The sequence below is a fragment of the Plecotus auritus genome (assembly GCF_963455305.1).
Source record: "Plecotus auritus genome assembly, chromosome: X".
NCBI lineage: Eukaryota > Metazoa > Chordata > Mammalia > Chiroptera > Vespertilionidae > Plecotus > Plecotus auritus.
Window position 1 is genome coordinate 64,806,596 of NC_137784.1, and position 13,794 is coordinate 64,820,389.

A 13,794-nucleotide genomic window follows, 5' to 3' on the forward strand; every position below is an offset into this window, starting at 1 on the left:
ATTTTCCATTGTAATTTTGACCTGTCTTGATGTGGTTCTTTTGGGGTTCATCTTGCTTGGGACTCTGTACTTGTGTAACTTTTTTCTTCTTCATATCTGGGAAGTTTTCTGTCATTATTTCTTCAAATAGAGTTTCTAATCCTTGCTGCTCTTCTTGTCCTTCTGGCAGCCCTATTATACGTATGTTACTTTGTTTTCTGTGGTCCCAAAGCTTCCTTAGGCTCTCCTCCTGGTTTTTAATTTTTATCTCCAGTTGCTGTTCAGATTGTTTCTCTACCTTATCTTCTAACTCACTAATTCAGTCCTCTGCTTCTTCTAGTCTACTGTTGAAACCTTCCATGGTGTTTTTGATTGAAGCTATATCACTTTTCATTTCTTCCTAATTCTTGCATAGGTTGTTGATTTTCTCATCCATCCGTTGAATGAATTGTACAAACATTACTCTGAATTCTTTTTCTGTCATGTTGCATGCTTCAATTTTACTAATTTCCTTTCTTGGAGACTCCTCATTTTCTTTCCTCTGGGATTGTGTCATCTTCCCATTCTGACTATCACCAGAAGGATAAAATGTCGAGTTGCGTGGTCCTGGACCGTGTGCAGTGGGAGCTTTGCACCACCCAAGTGTCACTGCAGAGCTCCGACACTAAGTTGTGTGGCTGCCATGGGTTGGTGGGAATCAGGCTCACCCAGAGTCAGCATTAACAGAGCTCAGTATGGCCTTGTGTAGGCACCTAGAGTCAGGGACCCCGCCTGCACCGTGCTGAAACAGACCCCACTGGCACATGCCGAAAATCAGAGCCCCGTAGTGTGTGTCAGGAGTCATTGTTCCCCTGCGCCTGCACCAAGAATTGAGTATCAGAGTCTCTGTTGCTTTGTGTGGCCTCACACTGAGAATCAGGATCCCTGTGTGTGCATGCTCCAAGAATTGGAGTCACTGGCTCTTAGTGTGAATGCACTGGGAGTCAGGGATCCCAGGCGCACACAATAAGAAACAGAGTCAAGTCACTGGTGTTTAGTACTGCCTCTTGCCTGGAGAATCAGGGTCCCGTTCAGATAGGGGGACTGGGTTGCCCAGTAGCACTGTGTTGGCAGGAGGTTCATTCCTGTGCTGCGGAAAACAGACTTCGTGTGCACTTGCCCAGAATCGAAGTCAGGTGGCACTGCAGCCTTGCATGGGCTTTGGGTTTGGTACCCCGATCATGTTGTGGGGAACAGATTTCCAGTGTCCACACGCTCCAAGTTTCTGTATCAGCAAATAGCTCCTCAGTTTTGAGCTTTATTATTTCAAGACATATCAGTAACAAATTAAGCATTATCTCCAAGTTCTACTAGGATATTTTGTTTTTTGCTTGTTTTGAAAACTGACAATTTAAATTTCAGTAAAAAAAAATGTTTTTGAACACTAGAAATCACAAAATAATGTATTTTTGTGCAATTAAAAACATAAAGATAATAAATTTATAGTGACTGATAAATATTTACAGATATGATTTCTCAAAGGAAATAGGATAAAAGGGTGGTGAGATTATAAATGATCCTCACAATTTAATTTGCTTTACTTAAACTCTTTACGTGAAAGATTAAATAGCAGAAATTTTCAACCAGTATGTTGAGGCAGACAGGTGTGTTGCAAGAGGCACACTGGTGTGCCAAAGAATTGTTAAAACACGTTATACATGACAATTTAGTCAGGGGCACTGACATATTTTTCCTTAGATTGTCAAATAAAAAATGGCTATAGTCAATAAAACAATAGCCATCTTGCGTGAATGAATCAAAATTATATCTATTGTTTTTTCAGATAGATAAAAAAATATATTTTTTGGTGTGCCACAGAATTTTAGTAATTAGTTTATGTGTTCCATGGGATAAAAAAGGTGAATAATTGCTGTTATATTGTTTTAATATTTTATTAAATTGCAAATTTCCTTTAAGTACATACAATATTATATTATTATAATAAATATACTAGCTTCTATAATTTTTAAATAATTTCCTTATTGTGCTTATTTTATAAAAACTTTATTGGCACCTACAATATGCCAAAAAGTATTTTAGCACCTTACAAACATTTATTTAATCCTTATGATAATTCAATGAAGTAGTTACTATTATTATTCCCATTTTATAGATAATTGTTTAAGTAACTTGCCCAAGATCTCACAGTTGAAGTGTGACAGAACTCAAGCAGGTAGATGTTGAAGTTCTTAACAAGGTGTTCATATTGCTTCTAATTGTTTATGTTGGTAATGTTGAAGAGAAATCCACAGGTCCAAAATGGAGTCACTTGTGCTAAAGCCCATGACACCAAACCCAGACTTAACACCTGACCTAACTATAATTTCAAATATCTCCAGGAATGTAATCTTAATCTGTCAGTCTGAAATGTTCTGGACAGTATCAATGAGGCAATCTCTCATGTGGGCCCTCTCCACCCCCCAAAGAAGCTGAAGCAATCTGCCTGATAAAACCCCCGAGTTCCCATAAGAGAAGGTCTTCTATACAACAATCTTTTCCTTTTTCTTTCTTGTTTTTACTAATAGCTTTCTTGTTCTGCCAATTTTCTATGAAACCTTCCACAGTGTACAGCTTTTTGGAGAACCTCTATACTAGATAGGATGCTGCCTGATCAATGAATAATTTAATAAAGTTAATTAGATATTCAAATTTACTCAATTGAATTTTTGTTCTGTAATAGTAACCTGGTAGCAAGTAGAAAAATATCTTTTTAAAAGCACAGTATCTGTTTGAATTATCTTTAGTGCTACACCAAAAATAAAAAATAAAAACACCACAACACCAAAACACACACACACAAACACAAAAACAACACATAGAATTCAGCTGATTAAGAAAAAAAATCAATATTCTTAATTCTGTTCCTTTTAAGAAGGTAAATTTGCACAAACTGCTGTCGCACTCTCTCAAGAGAAACCTAGAAGAAATAACTGAAATGGTTATACAAATTTTCCTAGAAAGACAAATATAAATTGTGAAAAACTTCCTAGGGAAATGAAAGCCATTTTGAATTTATGGAAGTTTTGTGTTTTGTGTATATGTACGAGGGGCTATACAGAGAAATATATTTTTTAAAGCTTAATTTTGTTCTTTAATCTCTCCTGCCATTGCCTTGGTCAATCAATACCTCCTTTACTATGAAACTCGTTGGCAAAGATTCATACCCTTAGTTCAGACATCTATGTCAATAAAACAGTGCAAAAGCTCTGTTCCAGGGAGTTTGATTAGCTTTTAGCAGGGTTTTTTTTTTTCTCTCTTCCTTTTCCAAACTCCCAGGTTTTATTATTATTATCAACTAAAGCAAGGGTTAGGAAACTTTTTTGTAATGTGCCAGATAGTAAATACTTTAGATTTTGGTATCCACACAGTTCTCTATCACATATTGTTCTCTTTTTAAAAAAAACAATTTCTTTAAAACATGAAAACAATTCTTAGCTAAGGGCATGTGTAAAACCAGATCAGGTCTTGGATGGATTTGTTCCACTGATTTTTTTTTTTTTTTCAGACTGCTGATATAGGGCATTCCTACTTCAAATCCTGATTTCCCCTCAGGTTCCAAAGGGTTAGGCATTGTCATAAAATGCCTGAAGTGGGATATAAGCCTGCAATGATCAAGAGATATTTTTTTGTACTCTAGGCTCTTCACTCTAGGGATCCAAGACTTCCTTCTCTTTGAATTTACTGCTAGAGTAAGGGTGAGCATGCCAGACTGGAGCCTGGCCAGCATTTGATGTACAATGTGCATTGTCATTTAGGCTTACATAAGTATCACAAGCCAAAGTAAAAACCTGAAAAAGGTAACTACTAGTTTAAAATTAGGTTATACTCTAGGAACGAGAGCATTTAGATTATATTAATCATTTAAAATGGTTAGTTGAATTTATAATAGGTGTAATAAACATACTGAAAAGTATAGAGGAAAATTTTAGCAATAGAAAATAAAAACAACAATTTATAAATAAATAGAAATTTTAGCCATGAAACATGTAATTGTTGAAATAAGTACAGATGCAAAATGAAGTAGAGAACTGGGAGACCAGATTGACAAACTTTCCCAGAAGAAAACAGAAATGGCAAAAAAAGAGAGAAGAAAATGAAAAAGAAACAAAAGGTAAAAACTAGATGAATAATGGTGTTATCAGTGTAGTGTTCTTCATGTCCTCACCTGTTCCCAGTGGAAGTGAGCTTCTTGCAATATCATGATAAAAGTAATTTTCTGAGACTCACATGGGAAAAATGAGTGGTTTTTATTTGTGTGAAAGTAAACCCTTGAGTTGCTAAGGTCCCATCTTTCCATCTGGCCAAGGAAAAAGTCCAGCTGTGTCTTCAGCAGAACCAGGATTAAAGCCACTGCTCAGTTTCAACTCCATATTTGCACAGTCCAGTCCAGCATAAGGCTAGTTTAGCTTGTATTCCCAGATGTAGTTCATTGCATGTGGGGTCCATACGACCATGGGCCATGTAGCTTCTAGGGTCATATGGCTATAGAGGGAATATGAGCTAGTGCAAGGAAGCAGGAGCAAAGCCAGAGGAACAAGATGGAGAAAATTCCGGTATTTTGACATTCTAAGATTTTGACACACTGGCAGTGGCTCCACCATCTCTAGCCAATCCATGGTAGACTAACAGGGAAGTATCTTCCCTACATCATTCCACCTTAACTGTGCATGTGTCAATCTTTCTAGTCTCCCGGCGATCTGCAGAGAATAGACTACTTGTTCCTTAAGGAGTATAAAGTTGCAGCTTCCTGAAGATGCTGCCTAGATGGTCATGCTTAAATTGTTTGGCTTCCCTTTTGCTTTCTTCCTATTTTTAATAACTAGCTAATTACAATGGTAACAATAGCAAACACATACAGTGAGTGGCCAGATTATTATGATCTCTAAACGCATAATAATCTGGCCACTCAGTGTATATCCTATATAATAAAAGGCTAATATGCATATTGTCCCCTCAACCAGGAGTTTGACCAGCAGGCAGGCCAGCCAACCGTCCATGTCCCCTGCCCCTGGCCAGGCTGGCCAGACCCCACCCATACACAAACTCATGCACCGGGCCTCTAATATATATAAAAATTGTAATATGCAATATGATTATTATATAATAATCACAATAATCTGGCCAGTCAGTGTTTATAACTGCTTAATATGGGCCAGGAAAAGTTAATACAACAAATTTATGAGATCAGACCTTTTATCATCATTCTTCTTTAGATAAAGTACCTGAGGTACAAAGAGAGTAATTAATTTGCCAGCAAATGAGAGAACAAGAAGGTGAACTCAGATACATAAGCTCCAGAAGTCATATTTTCTGACTGTTATACTTTTTTATAATGTGCGACCCAGAGGAGAAAATACAAAATGGATAAAAAGATGTGTTAGAAGAAATAATATATAAAATTACCCCATAACTAAAAATTGATGGAAAACTTTGAAAAAGGAAGGCAATAGGAAGGAAAAATAACCCATAATTAGATAAATTAAAGAATATAAAAGACAAAAAGAACAATCTAAAAACTTCCAAATATAAAGAGATTATCTGCAAAAAGGACAAGAGTCAGCTTAATAGTCTTTTCAACATAAATACTCACTCTTAAGCCAGTTTTGGAAGATCTCATCAAATAATAAGAGACATAAATAAAATAGATGTCACAAGATATATGAAAATTAATATTGATTTAATACCTTGATAAAGTTTGTCTGAAACATATAGCCAATAACAAAGAAAAGGAAAATAAAATATTATTTTCAAAATTACCTAGAGTCAAATTATCCTATCTAATAAAAGAGTAATATGCAAATTAACCATCACTCTGCTACACCCACAAGCCACGCCCACAAACCAATCAGGAGGGAATATGCAAATAAACCCAACCAAGATGGCTATGGCCACAGAGAGCAGGAGGGAGGCTTGGGTTTCCCCAGCAATGGAGGAAGCCAAGGTTTCTGCCTGCCTTTGCTGGCCTAGGCATCCACTCAAGGCTACAAAGTTTCAATGATAGAAGATACATAAACCCAAACAGAAATGGCAGCAGCCATGGAGCGGGAAAGAGCAGGAGGCTAGGGTTGCCCACGGCGATGGAGGAAGCCAAGATTTTCGCACACCCTGGCTGGCCCAGGCTTCTGCTTAAGGCTACAAAGTTTCAATTATAGAAGATACATAAATCCCAACAGAAATGGCTGCCGCCATGGAGCAAGCAGAAGGCTTGGCTCCACTCCAGGCTACAAAGTTTCAATTGTAGAAGATAAATAAACCCCAGATACCAGGGCCTCTGCTTGGGTCGCCGGGGGGCATGGCCGGCCTGCAAACCACCACAGGCCCCTCGCCCAGGCCGTCCCATGCCTCAAGGGAACCCCCACCCTGATCCGGGACAACCTTCAGGGCAAACCAGTTGGCCCCCACCCATGCACCAGGCCTCTATCCTATCTAATAAAAGAGTAATATGCAGATTGACCATCACTCCAACACACAACATGGCTGCCCCCATGTGGTCAAAGATCCTGCCCCCATGTGGACACAAAATGGCCACCACAAGATGGCCAGCAGGGGAGGGCAGTTGGGTGGGACCAGGCCTGCAAGGGAGGGCAGTTGTGGGCGATCAGGCCAGCAGGGGAGGGCGGTTGGGAGGGACCAGGCCGGCAGAGGAGGGAAGTTGGGGGCGACCAGGCCTGCAGGGAAAGGCAGTTGGGAGGGACCCAGACCTGCAGGGGAGAGCAGTTGGAGGGTGACGAGGCCTGCAGGGCAGTGCAGTTGGGGGGGACCCAGGCGTGCAGGGAAGGGCAGTTAAGGGTGACCAGGCGTGCAGGGGAGGGCAGTTAGGGGTGACTATGCTTGAAGGGGAGGGCAGTTAGGGGCAAAAAAGTTAGGCATCAATCAGGCTGGCAGGGGAGTGGTTAGGGGGTGATCAGGCTTGCAGGCAGAAGCAGTTAGGGGCAATCAGGAAGGCAGGCAGGCAGGTGAGCAGTTGGGAGCCAGCAGTTGGGATCCAGATTGGAGAGGATGCAGGCTGGGCTGAGGGACACCCCCCCCCCGTGCACGAATTTGTGCACCGGGCCTCTAGTCTACACTAATAAAAGAGTAAGATGAAAATTGACCCTACCTTCATGACACCCACCAGCCAATCAGGAGTGAGTATACACATTAACCCAACAAATATGGCAGGTTAATTTGCATATGCAGGTGCCTAGCAGTTGAGGGTAGGACGCCACAGCATTCCGCACTGCCCCAGCTGCTTGGGGCCTCTAGGCAGTGTGGGAAGGTGGAAAGGTAGCTCCAGGCCAGAGTGAAAAGTTGGTTCCAGCCAGAGCAAAGGCAGTGCCAGCAGCCAGGGGAAGGAAGGCCCATTCTTGCATGAATCTTCGTGCATCGGGTCTCTAGTACAAAATAAGAGCATAATATTGGGGGCATGGGTTGTTGGAAGATCAAGGGGTGTGAGAACATCCAAATTTTTTATTCAATTAGTGGAAAGATATGAATCTCTTCTATAGATATCTGTGTTTTTTGTTTGTTTGTGTGACTGTGTGTGTTGTGGATGGAAAAAAAAAGATAAAGTTCAGTGAATGAAAGTAAATTCACACCATGATATAAGCATAGATTACTAAAAGGTCATGGTAGGTAGTCATGCCTCAGGATCATGTCTTCTTAAATAACATGTTTTTAAGCAAGGCCTGCCCATTGTTCTCTTGCATCTAGGTTAACACACCTTTGGAATGTCTGATGTAATCGTCTTCTCCAGGTCCCTGGAAGGTAGCACACACAAGGGAGCACATAATACGTTAGCTATCCCATATCTCTCTCACACCTTCATGTAATCTTCCTTATGTTCCCTACTTAATTCCAAATGTATAAAAAAAGCTGCAAAACTGTCATTCTCTGTAACATTTGAGCTTTTACTTCCAGGCATGTCATCAGTTTGGCTCAAGTAAATTCTTATAACAATTTTCAACAGGTTTGGACATTTCTCGATGACAATTTGTTTAGTTAGAAAGGATAAAAATATACATTATTTTTAAAAGCACATTATCCTGAAACACATATTCTAAAAAGCAACAACACACACATTAAGAGAGTTAAATAAAAGTAAAAATCTAAGATGGTAGAACCAAGTGAAAATATTTAAATATTTACATTATACAGTCTGGGTTGACCAATTAAAAGATGATAATTGACGGTTTGAGTAACATCCTATATAATAAAGAGGTAATATGCAAATTGACCATCACTCCAAGACACAAGATGGCTGCCCCCATGTGGTCAAAGATCCTGCCCCCATGTGGACACAAGATGGCCACCACAAGATGGCCAGCAGGGGAGGGCAGTTGGGAGGGACCAGGCCTGAAAGGGATGGCAGTTGGTGTGGTCAGGCCTGTAGGGGAGAGCAGTTAGGGGTGACCAGGCCAGCACAGGAGGGCAGTTGGGGGTGACCAGGCTGGCAAGGGAGGGCAGTTAGGGGCAACCAAGCTGGCAACAGAGGGCAATTAGGGGTGGCCGGACCAGCAGTGAAGGGCAGTTAGGGGTGACCAGGCTGGCAGGGGAGGGAAGTTATGGGTAATCAGGCCAGCATGGGAGCAGTTAGGTGTCGATCAGGCTGGCAGGGGAGTGGTTAGGGGGTGATCAGGATGGCAGGCAGAAGCAATTAGGGGCAATCAGGCAGGCAAGCAGGCAGGTGAGCGGTTGGGAGCCAGCAGTCCTGGATTGTGAGAGGGATATCCAGTGGTATCAGGCCTAAACGGACAGTCAGACATCCCTCGAGGTGTCCCAGATTGGAGAAGGTGCAGGCAGGGCTGAGGGACACACACCCCCCTTGCACAAATTTTGTGCACTGGGCCTCATTTACATCGCTTTATGCCATCACCTAGGCATTATATTATCTCACATCATCACAAGAAATGTGAGTACAGTACAATAAGGTATTTTGAAAAAGATAGAGATCATAGTCATATAATTTTTATGACTGTATATTGTTAAAATTGTTCTATTTTATTATTATTTACTAGCAGCCCAGTGCATGGATTCATGCATATTGAAGGGAATTAATTAGAAGAAATATTTTTGTATAATAAAAGTGACAGAGTTGAAAGAAAATTAGTAAAATGTATAGGAAAAATAATATATAAATTGATTAATAAACAATAACAACATGATATAACAACAACAAAAACATGATACAAAAACAACAAAACATGATATAAAAACAACATTGATACAATGACTGATAAATTGATTAAATTTATTATAATATCTCCCTGTATACCACATTAAGAGTAAAATTACTTTCAAAGTGCTTGACTAATTTCTCTTGTGATGAAGTATTTACAACTTTAACTTTAATGTCACACGCTCTTCGAACTCGAGAGAAATCAACATATAACTGACCATGTCTGAAAACAGGTTTAAGTAGGAATATTCCTACTCTGTCTAGAGTTTGTCTTTGTGATTTATTAATAGTCATAGAAAATGCTGGCATCACAGCAAACTGTCTTCGAATTAATTTAAATGGGAGGCCAGTGTCAGACGGGGACAAATCAATTCTTGGAATCAAAATGACCTCTCCTTCTGCAGATCCTGTTAATACTTTAGCTTTGATTTGTTAGGTCACAATCTTTCGATAATAAATCTAGTACCATTACAAAGGCCCCATTTACTATTAAGATTTCTCAGCACCATGATGATTGCATCTACTTTCAATTTTAATTTATGACACAGCATTCCCAAAGGAGTAATACTATTAAGAAATTATATGGGAAAATTTTCCTTCTTGGCATCATTCATTGAATTGATGGAATCACTCAAATAGTTATGAAAATCTCCATTGAGTATATCCAAAATTTCTTCATTTAATTTATGAACATGCTCATTTTAGCACAAAGAATCACACTTTTAGATAGATATATTCTTAAAATTACCTGTAGATATACTATTTCCAAAGGTTACTTCAAAAATAGATATGTTTGTTGCAGAAGACCAAAGAAATACCAAGCACTCTTCCTAGAGAAAGGGAGGGACCCCGTTTATTAACACTAGTGGACTCAAGGAATAATTTCCAAATCAGAGTGAAGAAACACACAGAGGGCTTAACTTTTTATAACCTTCTGGGTCTTTGTCTTGCAGATATGGTTCCACCCCCTTTTATGGGCTTACAGGAAATCCCAAATTGTTGGGGGTCCCCAGGCCATATCTGATGATCTGTCCTGGGGCCAGTGATAATGACCCTCCCCCCCCCCATCCAGGGCAGTGCATTGTTCACAGGTTTTATGGCCTGACACGCCTTGCAAGACCAGTTTCCTCCTCATCCCCACCCCCTTCTCCCCCGCATCCCACAAGCCACAAGCTTCTTTTAGCATTGTGGAGCAACGACCAGAGTATGTTATGGTGAACAGGGGTGATGACCGCTCTTAGCTACTTCCTGCTGGAAAGGGAAGATGACCAAGAGGTTAGCATCCCACTTCTTCCTCTCAGAGGGGCTTATAGGGAGTTCTTCTGGTTTGTAGGACCATCTGAAGTTTAAAGGTATTCCCGTCCAATTTGCAGGCAGGCAGACGTCAGCAGTGGTCCCACACCTGTAGAATGTTCCTGCAGGGGGCACCAGGGGAAGGTGGTGTTTTCAGCCCTGAGGGTAGAGTTGCTTAGTTCATCTGGGAGGTGACCTGTTGGATGTTGGCCCTGTGTACTGCTGAAACAAATAGGAGCAACATTAGTTAGCTGCACATTGGCCATGACAGGTCCCATTATAATTTTTTTCCATCCAATACAATCCCCCCTGCCACGTGCATTTGGTAATAGAGTCCTAACATGCCTCAGGATGATAAGTATAGCTAACAAAAATCTGGCTTGATTGGGTTTTCTCATGGACTACTCAGTCTAGCATATTTGGGTAGCGAGTTTCTAAGCAAGGAGCAAAGGATGTCATGACAAGGTGTAATCCAACAATTTATGCTAAGGCCTTTGTTTCCTTGCTGTGTGGGGAGCAGTAATTTGATGGTGCTTCTGTGTCCCAGCAAGAGCAGATGAGTTCTTCTCCTGGTACTAGTATCGGATTCTGGTTGCACTCATAAAAAAGACAAAATAAGAATTATTAGATAAAACCAGTGATTACCCAGAAATACTAGAGCATGTTGCATTAGGAGGAGATAAGAAAGAAAGATTAGTGTTAGGGAGAATTCAGCTGGGTGTTATCTGAATTCCTTGGAGCAGGTTGCTCGGCCAGGTCTGCTGTCTTCTTGAGGGTGATCTGCAGGGGGTGTTTCTGGTCAGAGGTCACCTTCCACTCACACTGGATGATACTCGGCTGGTGGGCTGCCTTCACCCGGGAGTGGTACATCCAGGTGTTTAGTCCTGCAACCTTTAGAGCTGTGGGGTTGTTAATATGACTGGATAGGGTCCCTTCCAGGAAGGCTTGAGGGGCTCCTTTTTCCAATCCTTTACCCAAACCTGGTCTCCAGATTTATAAGGATGCACAGCTGTTCCTAGAGAGATAGGTAGTCAATAACCCACCTGTGGACCTCAAAGACAGTTTTTCCAAGTCCTTGTAGTTGTTTCTGGATTTCTAAGTTCCCTATTTCCCCTAAATCTCCCTTTGGCCAAATTAGGGGAGGGGTCTACCATATAGAATTTCAAAGGTAGAGAAACCTACCCTGGTCCTAGAGGCACAGTGTACCAGCAGGAGTACAAGAGGCAAGATATCTGTCCAGGGTAAGGTTGTCTCTTGGCATAGCTTATCCATAGCCTGCTTTAGAGTCCTGTTCATGCGCTCCACTTTCTCTGAACTCTGAGGCCTGTAAGAGGTATGTAGATTCCATTTAATTCCTAAAGCCTTAGGTACCTGTTGTACTATTTCTGCTACAAAGGCTGGGCCATTATCAGAACCTATGTTCAGAGGCACTCCATACCATGGAATTATGTCCTTTAACAATGCCTTAGTGACTTCTCTCGCCTTTTCAGGGATATTCCTCGACCCAGCCTGAAAAGGTACAAATAAAGACTAGTAGATATGTATTTCCTCTGCTAGGCCATTTCTGTAAAATCTACTTCTAAGTCCTCAAAAAGAGCTTGCCCATAGCGCTGAACTCCTATCAGTTGCACAGGACCCTGTTTAGCATTGTTCTGAGCACAGAGGAGGCAACACTGAGAGACTGAGGCACACAAGGAGGGAAGACAGGAAATTAGGTAGTATCTGCCTGACAAAGCTTCTAGGGCAGTCGTTCCAAAATGAATGAGTTCATACTGCTGAAGGACTACCTTTTGGGCTAACTGTTCTGGGATATAGACCCTATGATCTGGGAGTATCCACCAGCCTTCCATTGTTCTGTTTCCTCCTTCATTCTGGGCCCATTTCTCTTCCTGAGGAGTGTATTTCGGAGGTTCAGGTAATTTGGGGGCCAACATGATCCATGACGGTGCCACTTGTTCTTTAGCAGCCAGCTTGGCTGCGGCGTCAGCACGCTGGTTTCCTTCTGATACTGGCTCTTTCCCTTTCTGGTGATCTTTGCAATGGATGACGGATATTTCCTTGGGCTCCCAGACTGCTTCTAGTAACTTTAAAATCTCATTCTGATTTTTCATTCCTTTCCTCCTGCTGTCAAGAGCCCCCTCTCCTTATATATGGCCCCATGGACATGCAGGGTAGGAAAGGCATAGCGCAAGTCAGTGTAGATGTTGGCACGCTTATACTTACTGAGTTCTAGGTCTCTTACTAGGGCCCAAAGTTCTGCCCTCTGTGCTGACCATCCTTCAAGCAGGGCCTGTGCTTCAATTGTCTCAAAGTTTGATACCACTGCATATCTGGCTTGTCTTTTTCCTTCATCTAAGGAGCTGCTGCCATCTGGGAACAATACCAAGCCCGCATTTTGCAGGGGCCTATCCCTTAGGTCTGGCTGGCTGGAATAAACCTCCTCTAGGACTTCCAGGCAATCACACACAGGGGCTCCCCTCAGCGATGGGTAGAGAGGTGGCAGGATTAAGTTTTCTCACTGCTTCTAATCGTACCTGCAGATTCTCACATAATAGCCCTTGATACTGAGTCATTGGAGCATGAGTCAGCCAGTGCTGCCCCATTGCTTCCATCAGGGTGACAACAGCATGAAGTACTTTTACATTTAAGTTTTGTCCTAATGTAAGCTTATCCACTTCCTTGACTAATAATGCCATGGCTGCAAGCGCCCTGAGGCATGGGGGCCACCCGGAGGCTACTGGGTCAATCCACTTGGAGAGATAGGCTGTTGGTCTTTGCCAGGGTCCAAACTCCTGGTTTAGAACTCCTAGGGCTACCCTGCTGTTCTCGTGAACAAAAATATTAAAGTCTCATGTCATATCTGGTAGCCCTAGTGCCGGGGCCTCAGTGAGCTTTGCCTTTATGCTGATGAAGGCTTTCTCCTGCTCAGGGCCCCATACAATGGGTGCCTTCTCTTCCCCCCTTTAAAGCTTCATAGAGAGGCTTAGCCAGGTCTGAAAACCCTGGGATCCAAATTCGACAGAATCCTGCTGCTCCCAGGAATTCCTGAATCCTCCTCTGGCTGCTAAGACCTGTGACGGCACATAATGCCTGCTTCCTTTCAGTCCCTAGCCTTTGTTTCTCTTGGGTGATCTGGAAGCCTAGATATTTGACTTCTTTCTGACAAATCTGTGCCTTTTTCTTAGACACCCGATAACCTTTTTCAGTTAGTAGTCTCAGAAGGGCTTGTGTTCCCTCCCAGCACTGAGCTTGTGTGCAGCTGGCCAATAGGAGGTCATCTACATACTGGAGTAGAAGACACCCCAAGCCCTGTCCTGGGAACTTAG